The sequence below is a fragment of the Phyllostomus discolor genome, chromosome 5 (genome assembly GCF_004126475.2).
Source record: "Phyllostomus discolor isolate MPI-MPIP mPhyDis1 chromosome 5, mPhyDis1.pri.v3, whole genome shotgun sequence".
In the NCBI taxonomy this organism is placed as follows: Eukaryota; Metazoa; Chordata; class Mammalia; order Chiroptera; family Phyllostomidae; genus Phyllostomus; species Phyllostomus discolor.
The window spans coordinates 78970255-78990686 of record NC_040907.2 but is presented as its reverse complement, the minus strand read 5'-3'; the positions used below and the strand labels follow the sequence as shown (position 1 = coordinate 78990686).

Here is a 20432-nt window from a genome sequence, read left to right as displayed (position 1 = left end):
GCAGCATCGCCAGGGGTAACATGATAGGTCTCACAATTTTAATTTTAACCAAAAAAACATCTGCCAGGTTCATTTCAGCTGACAGGATAAATATCATATTTCTTGACCAATTTGTAAACACCTTGCTTTTCATCTCGAGCTAACATGCTTCCTGGTGGTTAGAAAATGGCAAAGTCAAGTAGGATACAAACGGGGCTGAGGTGTGTGTTGTGAGTGTCAGTCAAGCGCCAGGGTAGGTAGCTTTATGTGGGACGGGGTCCAGTGCCAACAACACCTAGGTGGCCAACCAGGAAATCTGACTGTGGCAGCACCATATAATTATCTTGGGTAAGAAAACCCAGTAGGCATCAGGTTTTGAGAACATTCACCCACTGCCTGAGAACACCTGGCATTGTCCTTGTGACAGAGGAAGGATGGATTGTGTCATTATCTGGGGGTCCACATCCCATTGCTTCTCTAGACACAAACGGTTCTTAACCAAAGATAGTTTTCTTTCACTGCCTTTGAAATTTATGTTTTATGATTTTCTAGAGTGAAGACTCTTCTAAATGAATCCAAAACACCATACTGAAATGCCATTGTCCCCCTCGTCTGTTCCCAATGAGAGTGCTAACATAGAAAGGGCAGCATTTGTTTTGTGACATTACTGGTGAGTTCAGTGAGGAGAGAATTTGAGATAAGCAGAATGGCAAACAGAAATTACACATTTCCCCAATTCTAATAGAAGTGGCATAAATACTGATGGCATTTTATGTGAATATTTGCTAATCTCAGGATATCTGAAAGACCTTATATAACATATGAGAGACCTTTTAATTCAAGGATCTCAAAATTCTTTTATCACCTGTTAATTTTCACAATGTCATGCTTGAGCACGTGGGGGAGTAATGTTATACTCACTCCGTCTCCAGAAGGAGAGATCAAAGCTTGCAGACGTTCAGTTACAGAACCTGCCAGAGACCTGCAGTGATCAGCGGGGTGTTTTCCAGCCCAGGACACAAGCCTCTGCTTACCAGTGCCACCCAGCTTTCCGCAGCCAGACTTGGTCACCATTGACACTCCGGCACAAGAGAGCCAGTGAGCTGCCTCTGGGAATGAGGTCTGTGGCTGGCCTTGGGACCAGTGGGAATGGTGAACATGGGCCTTACCCTCTCAGTGCCCTTTTCCTGCCCTGTGAGCCCCCACCTCCCATCCACTCCTCCTCCTTTCTTATCAGCTCCTTCATTGCTTTTGGTTGATTTCTACTAACCCTGGAAAAGTGTTCATTAATATCAGTAGAAATTAGTAATTATTTATAAGGTCATACTTTTCCAAAAAATATATGCATTTGGAAGGAAAATCTGAACGGTAACCCTGTCTTCCCATCCTTATGTCCTTTTCCTTATTTAAAATGCTCCATTTCTTCATTGTCAGGAACCAGAGACTCATAGCACTGTTAAAGTAGCTGTCAAACTCCACCTCCGTGGCAGGCTCCCCTAGGCCCCCACACAGAGCAGGGCCTTCTGAGGATGAGAGGGACCGGGAAGAAGGAATGGGAGAAGACAACCTGTCATGTTCCTACCATCCACAGAGCCATAGCACTGTGGATATTTGAAAACCTAAATATCCCTCTTGTCTTACAATCTTCTGTTTGCAGGCAAACCTATTCTAAGGACCAATAAAATAGAAAAACCCTACAAAATAGTAGGAATCAAAACTCCAGCAATTTGTTACTATTGATCATTTAAATTTTTTCAAGAGAAAAACCTAGATAAATAAGTTATAATATTGAAGCAAGGTCAGGATGCCATAAAAAGGCTATAGGAGTACTTCTTATAAAGGAGCTCACATACCATCACACGAGATCATTAAAGGCACAGATCTAAAAATGTGTTCTCTTATCAATTCTATGACCATAACCCAAAGGCCAACTCCTGCCCTTAAAGTTCAGTTAAGATGGGCTTGAATTCTCATTCCATGTCCTGTGGAAATATCAGGATGTCTGAAATTCCTTGCATAGGATGGTTTTATGGTGACCTCTAGCTTCCAGGATGGGCTGCTGTGGATGATGTGCACCATCTCTGTTTTGTGCATGGAATCTGGTGGTTTTCTTGAACTTCATTAACAGAAGACAGTCACAGTTTTAAACAGCATCTTCCAAACAAAGACCCTTGGAATTATTCTCTATGTCTTCCTCTGCCATCACTTTTCATACTCACTTCATTCAACTCAGCACTTAATAACTGAGTGCCTACTATGTGCCAAGTGGTAAAGATACAGTGTAAAAAAAAAGAGTCCATCCTCACCCTCCATTCCTCTCAGATCCATCCCCTTCTCCCAGTTGCCTCCCTCAGTCCTATATTAATACTTTGTAAACACCCCCTACTGGCCTCGCTGCCACTGCTTTGGTGCTGCCTTGCTGCTCCTTGCTCTGAATCTTTCCTCCCTGCCAGACTGGTTATTTTAAGCCTCCAATTCAGGAACTGCTCTGCTAAGATCCTCCCAGAGCTCCTTACTGCAATTCACATTCCTCAGCATCGCATACAAGCCTCCCCAAGTGCACATCCCCTTTTGGCTTGGCAGACTCATCACCCAGAACACCCCCACAGGATTTGTATTCCATGCCACCCAGTAAAATGTGTCATTTCTGCCATGCCCTGAGTTTTTATGTCACTGTGTTTTTTCCACTATGCCCTGTGTTTTTTTTTCTCTGCTGTTCTTTCAGCATAGAATAACTTTTCCCCCCTGGCATTTCCTCTCATCCTTAAACAATGAGCAGACATGGGCCCTCTGGGTTGTCCCACCTGACCCCACCCACCCCAGACCTGCTCGTAGCTCACCTTCCCAAGGCTCAGTCACACCACTGTCACCGTGTGTTCTTGTGGCCATCTCTGTCGTCTGTGAAGAGCACAGTGCCTTGAATGTAGTCATTGTGTTAATTAGTAGTAATTGTTCAATGAATTTTATTCTCTATTCTTTCAAAAAAAGCCACTCATATTACAAAGCAACATTAATTTCAGAGATAAAATATTAAGTCTGCCTAAATCTGTTTCCTTTGCTGAAAAATTGGGATAATAATACTTAATTTCAAAGTCACTTGAGAATTAGCAGCTATTGAGATATAAATCATAGTATCAGGCACATCGTAGCATCTCAATGAATAGTAATTTGCGTCTGTCACTGAAGCACACACTTCAAGTTAGCACAGTGACCTCAAATTATACTCCACCCCTAGAAGTGTAAGGAGGAAGGGCATTAATGAATGTGCAGCACTGGTTGATTCACGTGTGTTCTGTGAGGTGGATATTATTCTCTCCTTCAGTAAGGGGCAGAACAGAGGCTAAAACCCAGAACTGACTCTGGTGCTGGTGGTGCTTGGGAACGCCATTGTGCTGCCCCTTCTGTCCGAGGGGAAAGTGTAGCAAACAGGACGTTCTGCCATTGAGGACAGATACCTGTCTTGCCTCTGGCCCACTCCTGCAAACACAGGGAAACACTTGCACCAGAGAGTCTAGAAACTGACATTGATTCCACAACTTTTAAAACAGATGGCTACAAGAGAAATTGCCTTTCAAGAAAATCAACAACACAATAACTACTATTCAGTACTGGTTTCAACAGGCAGTTCTCAGAGTCCAGCCTGGTGCCGGCGCATCAGAGGAGATACAGTTATGCCTGGCACTGAACTTGGGCAGCCTCTCCCAAGGACTATTCCTCAACATGCCAGAGATTGGCAGGGTGCCCCACCTGTGCTCCAGCTTGTCTAGTACGTACCAGGAGCATGTAAGGAAATTGCCTGTGATTCTCAAGAAGGCATGACCCAAGTTTCCACCCTGTCTCACAGGGTCTGCCCTGTAAGCTCATTCAGAGTGCCTGTTGCAGGCACTCGGCTCTGAATTCTTTGATCAATTATGTTTAACTGAACAATAATTCAGTTTTCTTTGTCTATCAGTGACTTACTGTTTCTTCAGTATCCAAGGCCAGTCAAATGTTCAAGTAATTATGAAGATAATAGCAGCTACCGCTTTTAGGCCTATGTTATATGTCAGACATTGTGCACATGTGATCATGTCAGTCACCGCCAGAGCCTTACGGATGGGTGTTTCATATTTCATAGGAGGAAAATGAGGCTCAGCGAGAGGAATTAGCCCCAACTAGTATGAAAACTGAGAGTTAAACCCAGATGGGGACCACTGCAAAGCCAATGCTTTTTTTGTTATGCCTGAGAGTTTAAGCTTTGAGAGCAGACATATCTGGGTTCAAGTCCCACTTCTAGCCAGATGATCTTGAGCTAGTCACTAAGTAGTTCTCAACCTTCTTTCCTCATTTATAAAACAGGAATAATAATGCCAATCTTTCCAAGGTTTGTGATGTTTAAGATATAAAATATAAGGCATAGTGCCTGGTTTACAGCAGGCAATCAGTAATTTCCCCCCTCCCCCACGCTGATCCTCAGGTGATGCGCACTGCCGGAGGACTTGTAGAGACTTTTGTGGGCTTCCTGACATGGCCTATGATGACGACCAAACCCCACTGGCTGTCCAACTCAGCTGCCCTAGTCCCCAGCTTGTCCCTAGGCTCATGCTGGAAGGAACATGTGCATTTAATGTGCCAGAAAGAAGGAAAGGGTTTGACCTTTGGCCTGTCCTTTGCAGAAATTGTGTTTTGTATTTTGTCACCCTAATGTGTGATGCTGGAAAGGTACAGCCTAGAAATTCAAAGAAATCTTCTAAAACCAACTATGGAAAATGATGGTATACTTTTTCTCTCTGTAAATGTACCAGCTTCTTATGATGTTGGCCAATGATAGGGCACATGTATTCATATTTTAATTTTGTATTTAGGGTCATCAAAAAAAGAAAAAAAGAAGCTAACTACATTTAAGAAAGTCAGAAGGACCCAGAGCTGACAAAAGGAACCTAAAAGAAAAAATAAAAACAATATTCGTAAAACACCAAGATGGTCAAGCAGTTACTTGAAACTGCAGCTGGCAGTTTTTATTCTGTAATGCTCTTCAGCAGCAAGAATATTATCCTGTACTGTGTGCCAAGGTCAAGAGTGTCTGGAATTGACATTGAACTATATAGCCTATGAGTGGCTGAATTCAAGTTAGCCATTTGTGGTGAAAAGCAACTTATCCCCTTCTACTTCCTGTTTTTTCTCACTGATATACTGTATTCCATTCTCGTCACCTGCTAGGCCGTGTCAGACCAGCTAAATCAAATAGAATTAGCCAAATATCCAGTCAAATATTCCAGTCAGCTGAATATTCTCACTTAAACCTGTTTACATTATAGCAAGCCCCTGAGCACTCCCAATTCCTTTTTACTGCTCAGCCCCTTTTTTTTGTAGTGTGATGATTTGTTATGTTGGTTGTTTGTTGTCTGTTCACCACTTGTAAATCCCATAAGGGAGGTCTTTCTTTTCTCACTGTCCTCCAAATACCTAGGATGGTACCTGGTACATCATAGGTGTTCAGTAAATATATTAACAGATAATAGGAACAGGAAAGCATGATGAGGTCAGGGTAAGCAGACACCAAGCAGAAAAAAAGCTTTTGAAGGAAAACAGAGAGAAAAACATAAAAGAAAATATGCGATGCCTTAACGAGTGTGGCTTAGTGGGTTGGGCATCATCCTGCAAACCCAAAGGTCACAGGTCCAATTCCCAGTCAAAACACGTGCCTGAGTTGTGGACAAGGTCCCTTGTTGGGGGCTCGAGAGAGACAACTAATTGATGTTTCTCTCCCTCTCTCCTTCCCTTCCCCTTTCTCTTAAAAATAAATAAATACATACATATATACATAAATAAATACATAAATAAAAATTAAAAACCTTTTGAAACAATATCTGAAAATTTTCTTCATTTATGATTTTAAAATACACATATCAAAACAGGATAAATTGTTGCCATCTTTAGATAGATAAGTTTATTGCTGCTACCCAGATCACATCTGACTTCTCAGAGGTTCATTTTTATTTTCTACCTCACATTACTTTGCTCACTCATTCATTCACCTGTTATGTGACAAGCACTGTATTTGGTATAACAATGCAAGCTAGATAACCAACATACCCTTACATAACACGACCAACTCTACCTCAAGTCAACCGTCTTAGGCAGTGTGCCTCCATCAGCTACTGCCGTTAGTTAGGCTGTGGCACGGGTGAAGCCCAGTCCCAGGCTTGGTCTCTCTGTGGGCCAGCTAGTTTCAGGATATAATGAGCAGCTGACCTGGGAAATTAACAAAAATAATTTTACTGCCAACCACAGAATTGTAAAGACAAGTTCCACAGGACTCTTCTGAGAGATCAGTTTTATTCTGATGGGATTTGCAAATCAAAGAATGTAGCCTTCAGCATAAACTGAAGGCAAGCTCTAAGGTGGTAAGAATAAGGCAAGGGTTTTAAAGGCCAGACTTGTGAGGAGTTGCTGATCCAAAGGATGGGTTGTTAGGGGAAAAGACCATAAGCTTACATCAGTTGGTTGGTGGTGGTGACTGGATTTTCAGGGGTCTACTGACTCAGTGGTCAGCAGGTGCGGTTGTGAGATGAGAACGATGGGCAGTTTTAATTGACTCATGGTCAGCAGGTAGAGTCATGGGATGTGGCCACCAGCTAGAGCCCTGAGGCATGTTCAGCAGAGGGGGTGGGGGGAAAAGGCAGTGGCAATGCCCATTTCTCTTGGAGCCTGCCAAATTAACTAGTAAAACAAGTTTTGTATTGAAAAGGCAGTGCAAAGAATGTAGATTGTCAGGTAGAGTCAGTTTAAACCACAAAATGGCCTAGTCACTCCAGGAAGTTCAGAAACCAAGTTGCAGAAGGGTCCAGATATTCAGTCACAAAGTATGATGTCAGAGTCCTCAGCATGTACACACAACCCAGTTAGCTAGCTGTCTCACAGATGTTTGCTGCAGCACAAGCCATGGCCAGGACAGACACAGCACAGAGCTCACCCCCTGACGATCGTGGGCCAAAAGCCCAGCTGTGTCTGTGAGGACCTTGGCACATGGTATTGTACTAAATTAAGAAGAAGCTCCCGAGCGAAGGCAAGCTGAAGAGTGGAAATCAGAAAGGGACCGAGTTTAGGAGTGAGGAAAGGAGAATTAGGGACATCAACAGCCCCATGGCAAATGTAGTGAATTGTGGTCTTTGGGAAAGTGTGATTAAGGGCAGACTAAACATTGTGTCAAATCTGAACTCCTGGTCTTCCTGCTAAAACCTGTTCCTTCTGCAATTTCTCCTCCTCAAGTAATGGCAACTCCATTCTTCTAGTTTGCTCAGGTCAAACACTACGGAGTCATTCCTGCCCCCCTCATTTGCTTGAACAGCCCAGCCCACATCCAGTCAACTCCACACACTCTCCAGTATCACCATCACTCTAGTTCCAGCTCCCTTCTCGTCCATCCAAATTGCTGCAAATTCTCAAATATGATCTCCCTGCTTCTACCCTTGCTCTCCCCCCATCAATCTGTTCTCAATACAGCAGCCTGAGTGATTCTTATAAAAGAAAATTACATCATGTCATTTATTTACTCAAAACTAGGCTGATTTTCATTTCATTCAGAATAAAAGCCAAAGTTCTATCAACAGGCTGCATAATCTGTGTCCCTGCCTTGTCCTCTCCCATCTGAGACCCCACCACTTGCCCTCTCACTTGTTCCAGCTCCACTTGTCTGCTCACTAGTTCTTAACCCTGGAGTCACACCAGCCTTAGGGCCTTCACAGTGCCTTTTTTCCTCTTGCAGTGGTTGTATCTGCTTCCCCCAGATACCCACATGGCTGATACTGCCTCCAAGCACTTACTCAAATGTCACCTTCCTGGTGAGACCTACTGGCATCCCGTTTCAAATGAAACCCCTCCTCACGAATATTTCTGATCCCCTTCACTTGACTCTACCTTTTCCCCCTGTGGCTTCTAATGCCTAACATGCTATATAATTTTTGTTATTTATTATGTTTATTGCTCTTTGTCTCCTCCTGTGGTGGCCAGTTTTATATGTCAGCTTGACTACTGGCCCACAGGGTGCTCAGATATTTGGTCAAGTATTGTTCTGGGTGTTTCTGTGAGGATGTTTTTGGATGAGATTAACATTTAAATCAGTAGACTGAGTCCTAATGTGGGTGGGCCCCATCTGATGAGTTAAAGCCCTGAATAGAACAAAAGGCTGACCCTCCCCGGAGTGAGGGACGCTTCCTCCCGCCTGACTGCCTTCCAACTAGGACATCAGCTTTTTCCTGCCTTTGGACTCACAGTGAAACATCAGCTCTTCCTGAGTCTCAAGCCTGTTGGCCTCTGAACTGGAACCCCACCATTGGCTCTCCTGTGTCTCCAGCTCACCAACTCACGTGTGAGCCTCCAGAGAAAACCTGTTTCTCTGGAGTTCCCTGACTAATACGTTCCCCATCACATTTGAACGGAAGAGAACAAAGACCTAAGAGCCTCTGCATGTTTACCACTGTAAATCGTCTGTACTGTTCACTGCTCTGCCCCCGCACCTCTGACCAGCCCTGGCTCATAGACAAGCACATGGTGTGTGTTTGTTGAATAAATGAAGAAACAAACTAACAGGTAACAAGGTGATTGACTGTCTTTAGACATATCATAATTCCAATCATGTCTATTTGATTACACACTCAAGAGCTACAGGCTTTTTATCTAATAACTGAGCCAAAAATCAAAGAATGAGCTTCTTGCACATGCCTCATAGAAAGTAATTCTCCTGGCTGGCGTAGCTCAGTGGATTGAGTGCAGGCTGTGAACCAAAGTATCACAGGTTCAATTCCCAGTCAGGGTACATGCCTGGGTTGCAGGCCATGACCCCCAGCAACCGCAGACTGAATTTCTCTTTCTCTCTCTGTCTCCCTCCCTTCCCTCTCTAAAAATAAATAAATAAAATCTTAAAAAAAAAGAAAGTAATTCTGGATGTGCATCCAGATGTGCAACACTTAATGCTGGCTTCACACATACTGCTAGCCACACGTTCCTTTTGGGGTCAGTGTGAAAAGCCAGGCACAGCGATCTATGAACACTGCCAGACTTTGAGTGCATGGGATCCAAAGCATAAGGAAGCCTTGGAAATAGTAAAAATCCCTCTTGGGGCACAAAAAAGCATCCACGGCCATGGGCAGCTCAGAGAGAACAGAGCTCAAGACCTGAAGGCTAAAGGCAAATGTCATTAGCCATCAGTTTGCTCTGCAAAAGGAAAAGAATGTTGTGATTCAGTGGTGTTGCTTCTAAATGGCCTGCCTTTCCACACACAAGGTTAGATGTGTGAGAGAAGAAAGAAAAAACAAAGATAAGGTGAAAGGAGAGGAAGAGATTGTAACTGCCAATGGTGATTGGAAGCAGAGGGCAGAGCTGGCCAAAAAAAGAACAGAGAGACAGCAATAGGAGACAGAATCTCAGTGCAGAGGGGGAGGGCCAGGCCAACAGCCCTCCCAGAGATTATTACAGCTCCTAAAAACAACGTGTGTGTGTGTGTGTGTGTGTGTGTGTGTGTGTGTGTGTGTGCTGGAGGCCAGAGAGAAGAGACTTCTTGTCCTCTATTAAATGCCCTTGAAAGTGTCTCCATGGTAATGAACAAGAACCACTGGACAGGAAGAGGACAAATGAATACATGGTGAGGAGCCCAGCAGATCTCTGGGAATCCCTAAAGTCACTCTGCATGCTCCCTAGCAGCCCTTCCCAGAGTCTGTTTCACAGAATACCAGTGCCCTGGAAAACCCGAGGCGGGGTGGGGCGAGTAAGATTTAAAAAAGCTAAACAAAGTTAAATAGGTTTCTGTAGTACCTCCTTTAGTATTTTGAGGTGAATCCTGACTGGCCAAGTGCAGGGTGAGGCAGGGGAGTGCCAGACAAAGAAATCCCTCGGCTCCACTGACAGGGAGCACCATTTGTGTTGAGCTGCCCACCAAACTGAGGCCAGTGCTCTGTGGGACACACTGTGGGATACACTGTTCCTCAGAAAAACGAGCACTGGAATCTTATAAAGATGGTGCTAACTTTAAAAAAGAAGCACATTTCTGATTAAGGATGATTGCGGCAAAGTATCAGTAGCTTGGCGCAATACTGCAACCCAGAAACTGCCCTGTGGGATGATGTCTTACGACTCACAGGGTGGTTGTTGAAATTGTTTGCATCCTTGAGTTTGAAAAGGAAACTATAGCTCTCATCTCAGCAACATTCTGCTTAAATGAATCTCTGAGCCTATTGCTGGGACATTTATCCAGGGGAAGGACAATGACCCAGTAAATACAGTTGACTGGGCTGGGATCTGTCAAATGGTGACTTTGGTAGTTTACATGGAGATTTACCATGAGGAAGGAGACACAACTGGTGAAGAACAGTCAACATGGAGTTTGACATGCAGTTAATGCTCAACAAGTATTGGTAGAAAAAAAATTCATGGCAATTTGGATTTTTTGTTCGGTTTCAAAGAACTAATTTCTGATCACAGTATATTGTTTTAGATTTTATGTAACTGATGAATTTGAATGGTTTTGGCAGTTTTCTCCAATTTCCATCCCTGGAGATTGTGGTTAGTGAAGTCCCTGGGCATTTAAGTGAGATCTACCGCCTTTCAACTTTAATGTTCAGAATCCCATAAAGTAAAATTATAAGGGATTATAAAATTCTTCAGTGTCAGAAGCCAGATGGTACCTACCAGATAGGTGAAGAACTGCTGTGTTCTCGGCCGGGCCAATAAAATAAGCTGAAACAACAACAAAGTGCAAGATCAGATTCCCCTCGGCCACCCAGTCTATCCTCGTGTGCTGATTATGGATAACCAGGATAATCTTTTGATTTTCAGCCTAATTTTCCCCCCTGGTTTCTCTCGACCATGATTTTGTATATCTTTATTTGTCATTGCCTGTTGACCCACTGCTTCCTTCCTGGATCTCAGATAATCTAGCTAATCCCCTGTCCCTGCCATGAACCCGGCATTTTGTAGAACTCATTTTGTCAAGTCCAGCCACACGGAGGGTTTCACGGGAGCCTCGTATGTACCCCAGGTTCATTCGTGAGCCTGCACATCAGTGCATGAACGGGAAAGATGTTTGCTCAGACGGGCTATTCTTTTTGTGCTACCAGTAAAAGGTTTTACCTATCAGAACAACTTTAATGAAATCTATAAATCTTAACCTGAGGGAACAATTAATGGGGTTTTTTTTTCTGTCTTCTGACCCTTGTTGTGGCAAGATTCAGGGTATAAGACATTGTAAGGACACAAACTACTGTGAGTCACCACGTAAAACATTTAGATTTTCATTGAACTTGACGTTGTATATCATCCTAGCTTTCTGAAATATGTCAAACATGGAGCGCTTAGAGAAAATGGTGGCCCACGTATCACACGAGCAGAACTGTGTTCTTGTTCTGATGAATAAATTGTAGGCTTTGGAGTGAGCGCCCCCCAAATACTGCAGCACAGACAGAAACTAGAAATGAGGAGAGAGAGGGCTCACACCTGTGAACTGAAGCAAATACAAAAAGCAGTAGGAACTGACAAAGACATGTTCCTTCTTAGCGTCAATGGCCCCAAAATCCTAACTTAAGGCTTCGAATAATTCTGACAAGTTAAAATGTGTTGATAGCAGCAGTGTAAATTAGTATCTGAAAAGTAAGAAAATAACTTTGAAGAAGCTCTTTAGCCTATGTTTTGCTGAATGCTTTTGCAGAAAAGACTTTATGTTAAAAATACCCAATTAACAACTGCCAGTGCTCACTGTCCTACCTTTCTGACAAAAATAGAACAATATGACATTAAGCTGTAGTGCCACCCCTGAGGTCTTTCGTAAACAGTTCTATGCCCCAGGCTGCAGACCTCTGCGTTTCCAGCTGTGCTTTGGCCTGTGTTGGCAAAGGCACAACGTAGTGGTGATCCTGGGCCCCTGTGAGATGTTAAATTATGTTTTGTCTACATGGGTGCCTGTCATTATTATTTTCTATGCTTTTCTGTATGTCTGAAACAGTTTGTTTTTTAAATAAATTACTACTAAAAATTTGCTTATGAGTATAATGGGTAGTTGAACATTCCATTTAAAAAATAAGTAGGAGTTCATGCATGTTATAAGCTTCTCAGTTAGGTATCAGTACAAGGCAGCTCTCCAAAGCAGTCCCTTGGTTTCCCTGAGGAAACCAAGCCTCCTTGGTTTTACTCCTTAAGAATGATTTTTAAGGAATATGAGCAAAAGGCTTTGGAATTCTTGAGTATATTTGTAAGAGAGTTTATCAACCCAAAGTAAAAAATATATGTGGAATGTAAAGCCTTAAGAACATACAAGAAAATATTCCAAGGAACTTGTCATGATGCAATATAATGACAACTACCATAGTATCGTGTATTTTTGTGGTGCTCAGTAGGCTGTTTATTTAAATTGGCTTCTGTGACAGTTTGCAAATGTTTTAAATTTTCAAGTTGTCTTAAATGTACAAATGCTTCTGAAAGTATTTCCTTGAGGCATATTCTGAAATCTCCAAAGTATTCCTGGATAGTGGAAAATGTTTCTATGAAAGAGGCAGGAAGGGAATGAGCCTCGGGAAATATCTACAATCACACTGAGCAAGTTAATTCAAATTAACATTTCTGATCAAAAATAATTTGCTCCTGACTTAAAATGGTGAAAACAATAGCTTTATTTATTAGAATTTACCCAAATAATATATTTTCAGAGCAAACACTCTTTCTGATTGGGATGACCTTTGCCTGAGAAAATGTTAACTATTCTTCTCCATCTGAATAATTTATTTTGATAATTTCTGAATATATTTTCCTGAAGCTACCTTCCTGATAGTAAAAAAGAGACTTTATAATATATAGTCTATATAGAGAGATGTAGACAATATATATATATGTAGACTCTATATATAGTCTATGTATGTAAATATATATACTTAAACCTGTGACAAATTTTTTCTACCATTGAAGGTCACAAAACTTAATTACAAAAGAAATGCACATACGTATTAGAAAATTTAGAATACCTGGATAAGCCAATAAAATTAAATAAAATTGTTATATTAACACTTTGAGGTATATCTTTCCATGTGTTTTCTGTGCTAAAGCTCACACACGTACACACATGCACCCAAATAGAATCAACTGCTAAAACTTAGCACAAAAACACATAAGCCAAAGTAATATGATCAATATTTGGTAGTGTGGTTAGCTAAGAAGTACTGCTTAACATTGGGTTTCTTAGAATTTTAAATGCAGGTGGGGTCCACCTATGAAAAAGTCCAATTTTTACTTTAATGCCATTAAGTTTGCCTGAGTTGTACTAGTAATGCCTTTGTAGTATTTATGTTTAAAACGTCCTTCCTAAAATAACAGCATTCTCATAATACTTGCCAAGAATATATGATGGGTTTTGTGTTTTCATGCTTGTTTGTTTTAATTGAACTGTTTGATTTCAACTCTGAGGACCATTCTTTATGGCCTAAACCATTACTTTAAAATCAGTTATGTTATTTTTAAAGCTATCTCTAATAATTATAGCTACAAGAAAAAAAATCATTTAGCAGTAGTTCTCGATGTGATAGAATTAGGAAGGTTTATTGTTTACTTAAGTTTTCCCATTTGTATTTTCTAATGTTTCACAAAGACATATAGTATTTATTTTATTGTCAGAAAAAGAAATTATTTAAAAAGAAGTAACAATAGATCGATCTACTTTCTACCTGATGTAGAATCACATTAGAACCTTGGGTTCCAGAAATAACAGACTTATTTCATTTAATTTAATGATAAATCTTTGAAGTCAAACTCCCAGGGTTTGTTCCATCCCTTGCAAAACAGCATGAGTGGGAATTTGGTTTTCCTTTTTGGGTAACATTTCTACAAAGCGTGCTGATAAAACTCTTTAATTTTACTTTCTGCAAAACAATTATTTCTGGAGCTAAACTGAGATGAAGCTGATAATGGGTCTCAATTCTTGAACTTTAGAGCAGAAACTAAAGTCATAAAGTCCTGAAATACTCTCCAAAGCCCAGTCCCATCAAGCTAAAATAGCCCTTGGAAACATTTGCTGAAACTTGCAGTTTGGGCATTGTATCTCCTTCATTTTGGCCATTTTTCACCTTCTCTTAAAGCCACAGAAACCTGGAGAAGGCAGAGGAGATTTTTCAGCTAATCTTCACGTGAGCCTTGAAAAAACGATTTTCTTTCAGGGAGGCACCTTCCAGAATAAAAGAAACATGAGTGATAAATTTTTTAAAAATCTGAGTGAGACTTACGTAAAATTAACAGATCTGAACTCATTCCAAAGCCTGCTAGCTTTTAGATGTGCCTGAGGAGCCATCGACAATGCATCCCATTGAAAAAACCCAGGGTGCCTCTTAAATGTATCTCCTTCTATCAGTGGAAAGTCCTTTTGCTGTGTTAATGGACATCACCACAATTCAACCAGTGTTTATTGAGTACGCCTAATATATGCTTAATGCTTAAACAGATGGAAGTACCTCTAATAACCTCCTCATTTGCTTTTCATGTGACATCCCACACAATCAGCCTTGATGGAAATCACACCATAACTCTAATGTTCTCTCTCTCTCTGTTTTTGATTCCAGCTGTGAAAGTTCAGGATGAGCTGGAGAATGTAAGCCTACTTTAAAGTACAGGAGAAATCTGCAATATAAAAGCTGTACTATTTATTAAGGTTGTGCAAATAGCTATTAAACTTAGTTCTCTTGGCATTGCTTTCTTTTTTTTAATGAAGACGATTCTTCACAAAATTGCCAAACTAAGGCAGAAGGAAACTTTCTCAATCTTTATAATGCTTTCATCAGATAACCATATAAAATATCTCCCAGAGTACTCTGTCTCCTCAGACTTTGGAGTTTGTTCTTGAGAAGTCAGAGATAAACAAATATGGCCTTAATAAATCTATCTAACATTGTAAATACACAGTTTCTGGTTCTTTTTCCCTTTGGGGCAATAGGCCAGGTTTCACCAACAATTCAGATATTCTGGCCTTTCTCAAAAATGTCATTGCACCCTGGCTGGGTGGTTCAACTGGTGGGAGTGTCATCCCCTGCACCAAAAGGTTGTGGGTTCGATCCTCAGTCAGGGCCCATACTTAGGTCATGGGTTCAATCCCAGTTGTGGGTGTGTATGGGAGGCAACTGATTGATGTTTCTTTCTCGCAGTGATGTTTCTCTCTTTCTCTCTCTCCCCCTTCCTCTCTCTCTAAAATCAGTAAACATATCCTCTGGTAAGGATTTTTTTAATGTCATTACATCAAGAATATTATGTCTTGGCAAACTGTCGCAGAAAATTAAGCTGTTTTTCAGTAATCTTGCCATAATTATATAATCACCTGCCTCCTGGGAAAGCTGATAATACATCTTTGACTAGGTGTTGAATTTAGACTAAAAAGAATCTCATGTGGAAGGAAATGTTTGCCTTCTCAAGAGAAGATCCTGGGGAGAGGAATTAAACCTGACTTTTGGCAGCCATCAGCGAGCAAGCATGGAAGAGTGGTGTTTGGGGCAGGAATATTTACAGGGTTTTATTTGCTTTATTGCTGTTAAGGGTTTGGGGTGTCTGTTTGCTTTTCCTGTACTGGCCTTATATTAGTTTGCTCAGGCTGCCAGCACAAAGCACCACAGACTGAAGGAGGAGTGGGGGTCAGGGGCTCTTAAAAAACAGAAATTTGTTTTCTCCCAGTTCTGCAGACTGGAAGTTTGAGATCAAGGTATCAGCAGGTTTCACCTGAAGCCTCTCTCCTTGGCTCATAGTTGGCTGTCTTCTGGTGTCTTCCCTCTGCTCATGACTGTGTCCTAATCACCTCTTCATGTAAGGACACTCACTGGCTAAGAGTCCACCCTAATGATCTCCTTTTAATTTAATTACCTCTTTAAAGGCTCTAACCGGCAAATGCAACCACATTCTGAGGTAACAGGAATTGGGACTTCAACACAGGAATTTGTAAAGAACACAATTCGGCCTGTAACCGCCCTGATTCAGGGTCCTCTGGCCGAATCTGTAAGATCTTGTCTCTATGCTGGTTAGAAGGGAAAGTGAGAAGGTGAGAAACATGAATTTTTCCCAAGGTCTGTCTGGCAGCTGCAGGAACATTTTTTGGTTTTCCCCTCCAACATGGAAGAATTAAAAAGTTCACTGAAAACTTTGAGCACACTTTGCTTTCTTTCCCTACACTTCTTTTTGTTTCTCCCAAGTAAAAACCCACCTCTGTCTGTCTGCATATTTCAATTAGGAAGTCACTCTCCTTGTGTTTGCCTATCAGTGACAGGAAAGAGCTGGTCAGTGCATCTTGTCAATGAGAGCCTTTTCAATGGGCAGACTCCTTGGAGATCACCCACAATGTACCAAATGGTGTACCAGTACAGACATGTTCTCTCATTTACTCCTCAGAGCAGCCCTGGGAGGTGGGTGCCATTATAGAAACTGTTTTGCCAACGTGATCATGGAATTATAGACACATTTGGTAATTTGTGGGAAGTCCTACAGCTTAGTGCCCTGGGGAACAAGAACGTGAACCCGAGTGGTCTCATTCTAGAACTGAGTCCTTAATCTCTTCACAATACCTTTTCCTAATGCTACTGACATAGAAGAAACCTGTGTGTGGAAAGCTAACTGTATTTTTCTGAGTATCCAATAGAGTCATCTTCAGGCCTCACAGAAGGCCTGGATTCTAGCTCCAGCTCTACCAACTCTTGCTAGCTGATCCTGACTTAGTAAAGTAACCTCCCTGAGCTTGCATCCCAATTATGTAAGATGGGAGAATTGTATTAGATCCACATTTCCTAAACTTCTAGATTGAAATTCATAGGAAGATATACACTATTTTGCAGCCCAGCATGCACACACTCACTCACTCATGCACTGTATACTTGAAACAAATGTTCATAAAACACTCACCCTTACTACATGTGAAGGCCTTTTAATATTTTTTTATTTATTCTATTTTTTAATACTGATGTGACCTACTCACTTCAGTCTGTCAGAAGCTAAACTAGAGGACCCACTTTAGATTCCTGTAATTCTAAAACTCTGTTAGCCTACATGGATTTTATCTGGAGCCCCTCTTACTTTAAATACAAAGTCATCAGAAAAATGCAAATTAAAGCCGCAATGAAATACCACCTTACACCTGTAAGAATGGCATCATCAATAAATCAGCAAATAAGTGTTGGCAAGGATGCAGAGAAAAGGGACCCCTGGTGCACTGTAGATGGGAATGCAGATTGGTATAGCCACTGTGGAAAACAGTATATGAAGAGTCCTCAAAAATTTTAAAATATCTCACCCAATGACTTGCAGGTGGGGGGCACCCCAGCATGGATGCCCAGAGGTAGGTAATCAACTTCAACTTTAGGCCAGCTGACTTGAGGCAGGGGGTAGGGGCAGGGGAGTTGAGGCAGCAGGCTGCAAAACTGCTATGCTCAGTATTGTTAGAGATACAAAAAGAATTATTAGACTACAAAGGCATTGAGATTAGTGTTCTTAAAATGAGCCACAGGTCATCAGATTTTGCTAAGATTCTTAACAGCACAGAAAATTGTGTTCAGAAATTGCTAGCTGTTCCAGACAACTACAAGGAAATTTTTGTGCCAGGAGGTGGCTCTGGCCAGTTCAGTGCTGTCCCTTTAAGCCTAATGGGCCCAAAAGCAGGAAGGTGTGCTTTGTGGTGACAGAGCTTGGTCAGCTAAAGCCACAGAAGAAGCCAAGACATTTGGAACTATGAACATCGCCCATCCTAAACTTGGGAGTTGTACAAAAATTCTAGACCCAGCACCTGGACCCTCAGGCTGTGATGCCTCCTATGTGTATTACTGTGCCCCCGAGACCATGCATGGTGTGGGGTTTGACTTTATCTCTGGTGTCAAGGGAGCAGTGCTGGTTTGTGACATGTCTTTAAACCTCCTATTCCAAGCCAGTGAACATTTCCAAGTTGGGTGTAATTTTTGCTGGTACAGAGAACAATGGCTCTGCAGGGGTCATGGTGATGTGGTGACCATCTGCGGGGGTTCACCCTCAGAGAGTGCCTCCCAGGCCTGGAGCTCAAACTCCTTATACAGTACACCTCCCTACAGCAGCATTTACGACATGGTCTTGGTCCTGGAATGAATTATGAACAATGTCAGTGCAGCAGCCATGGACAGGCTTGCTCCATCAAATCACAAATGATTTATGATATCATTGATAATTCTCAGGGATTCTATATATGTCCAATGGAGTCCCAGAATAGAAGCAAAATGAATATTCCATTCCACATTGGTAATGCCAAAGGAGACGATGCTTTAGAAGAAAGGTTTCTTGATAAAAGCTCATTTTTGTTTGTTTGCTTGTTTTGTTTAGCTCCAAATAAACCTGTTGGCTAAATATAACCTCCCTGAAAGGGCATAGGTCTGTGGGAGGCATCCAGGCCTCTCAGTGCAATGTGGTCACCATCGAGGATATTCAGAGCTGGCAGCCTTCATGAAGAATTTTTTTTGGAGATGCGTCAGCTGTGAACACATCCTAACCAACATATATTCTAACTTTGAACAATGTCCAAAATTTAAAGTAACTTCACAATGGCTTCAAAAACTTAAACATGGTATTTTCCTCAAAGAAATGTGCTCATTATAGAGTCTTCTCTCTTTTTTTCCCCCAAGAACAGCAAAACATCCACAGCTCTGCAAACCTAGCGGAATTAAACAGTGCCTTAATTTTGACTTGAATTGAAAGCATTTTTAAAAACCTTCCCTTAGCTTTTCTAATGATTCCATCTTATTTTGTCTTTGCTGCTACTTTTACTAGCTAGATCTCAGTATCCAGACTTGCTTGTGTACTCAATTAGGCAAATGCAGTCAATGTTTCTGGAGGCGCACAAACATGCAGCAGAGAGAGTGAATGGGGTCCTCTCGGTGCTAAATCTTGATCCTTTCCAAAATGACAGTGGTGGGGACTCCTGGATTGGAGAGCTGTTCACTCAGGTCAACAATGACCATGTGTCACTTTACAAGGTTTAGAAGTCACCTGATTAATTTTACTTTCAGTGGGTAGAGAGAAGTGTGTGGCCAGAGTGATGCTGTGAGCTCTGGAAGATGCTTGCTGAAGAGTCTTTCCCCCTATTGTTTAAACAAGGTCAATCCTAAAGCATCAAAAAAAAATTTCAGATTAGAACTAGTGTGACCCAGCATCCTACTTCTGGGTACTTATCTGAAGAAATTCAAAACACTAATTTGAAAATATAAGCATACCTATGTCCCATGCAGGGTTATTTTCAATAGCCAAGACATGGAAGCAACCTAGGTGTCCATCAATAGACAACTGGATAAAAAAGATATGGCACATATGTACAATGGAATATTACTCAGCCATAACAAAGAATGAAATCTTACCATTTATGACAACATGGACGGATGCAGGGGTGTCCAACCTTCTGGTGTCTCTGGGCCACACTGGAAGAAGAGTTGTATTGGGCCACACATTGAATAGATTGTGACACTTAAACACACAAAAAAATCTCATAATGTTTTAAGTAAATTTACAGTTTTGTGTTGGGCTGCATTCACAGTCATCCTGAGCCACATGCAGCCTCAGGCTGCAGGTTGGACACCCCTGAGATGGTATTATGCTGAGTGAAACAAATCAGACAGAGAGAGACACTATATGATTTTATTTACACATGAAATCTAAAGAAAAAAATAAATGAACAAACAAAATAGATACAAAGAAGACTGATGGTTGCCAAATTTGAAGGGGATTGGAGGACTGGGTAGTTACAAAATAGTCCTAGGGAGGTAAAGTACAGCACAGGGAATATAGTAGACATGTTGTACTAACTACGTGTGGTGTCAGGTGGATGCCAGACTCTGGAGGATCACTTCATAAGTTATAAAATGTCTAACCACTATGCTGTACACCTGAAATAAATATTGAATGTCAGCTGTAATTGAATAATTTAAAAATGTAAATGCATAGTCATTTATTTGAAGTGAATGAATATTACATATTACAGGGAACATCTGTTTTACCTCCAGTCTGAGCTAATTGCATAGCAGTAATAATAATAATGGTGATGATAATAATCACTTCCACTTACTGCATATCTTCCATGCGCTAGAGGACTAATATGCTGTATCTCCTATAGTTTATGTAAGTGTTATTATCTCTGACTTAAAAATAAGGAGACCAAGGCTCAGTTTAAGTAATTTGTTTAAGGCCGCATAGGTAGCAAGTGGCAGAGGTGAGTGGTGAATTAAGGTCATTCTAATTCCAAGCCTTCATGTACAACATTTCTTATATGGGAGGGTATGCACAGGAGTTAAGCAGGAAAAGTGAGGTCTGGAAGCTGCAGCAGCTGGACATAACTATGCCCCTACTGGTTTGCTGTCCCTAGTGGAGACAACTTTGGGGGTATTAAGGTGCCACCATCTGTAGCATTAATTAACATCTTACCTGGGGAATTTTTCCAACATCCCCCAACCCAACTCACTTCC

General features: G+C 41.5%; 1 protein-coding gene and 1 pseudogene across 1 annotated transcript in view; both read left to right on the top strand.

The window, feature by feature from the left end:
* Positions 1–20432, top strand: part of CAP2 (cyclase associated actin cytoskeleton regulatory protein 2) — a 141407-nt gene that overhangs the window by 79164 nt on the left and 41811 nt on the right. The gene's annotated exons all lie outside the window — the stretch shown is intronic.
* On the top strand, positions 888–19232 carry LOC114496149 (annotated as a pseudogene).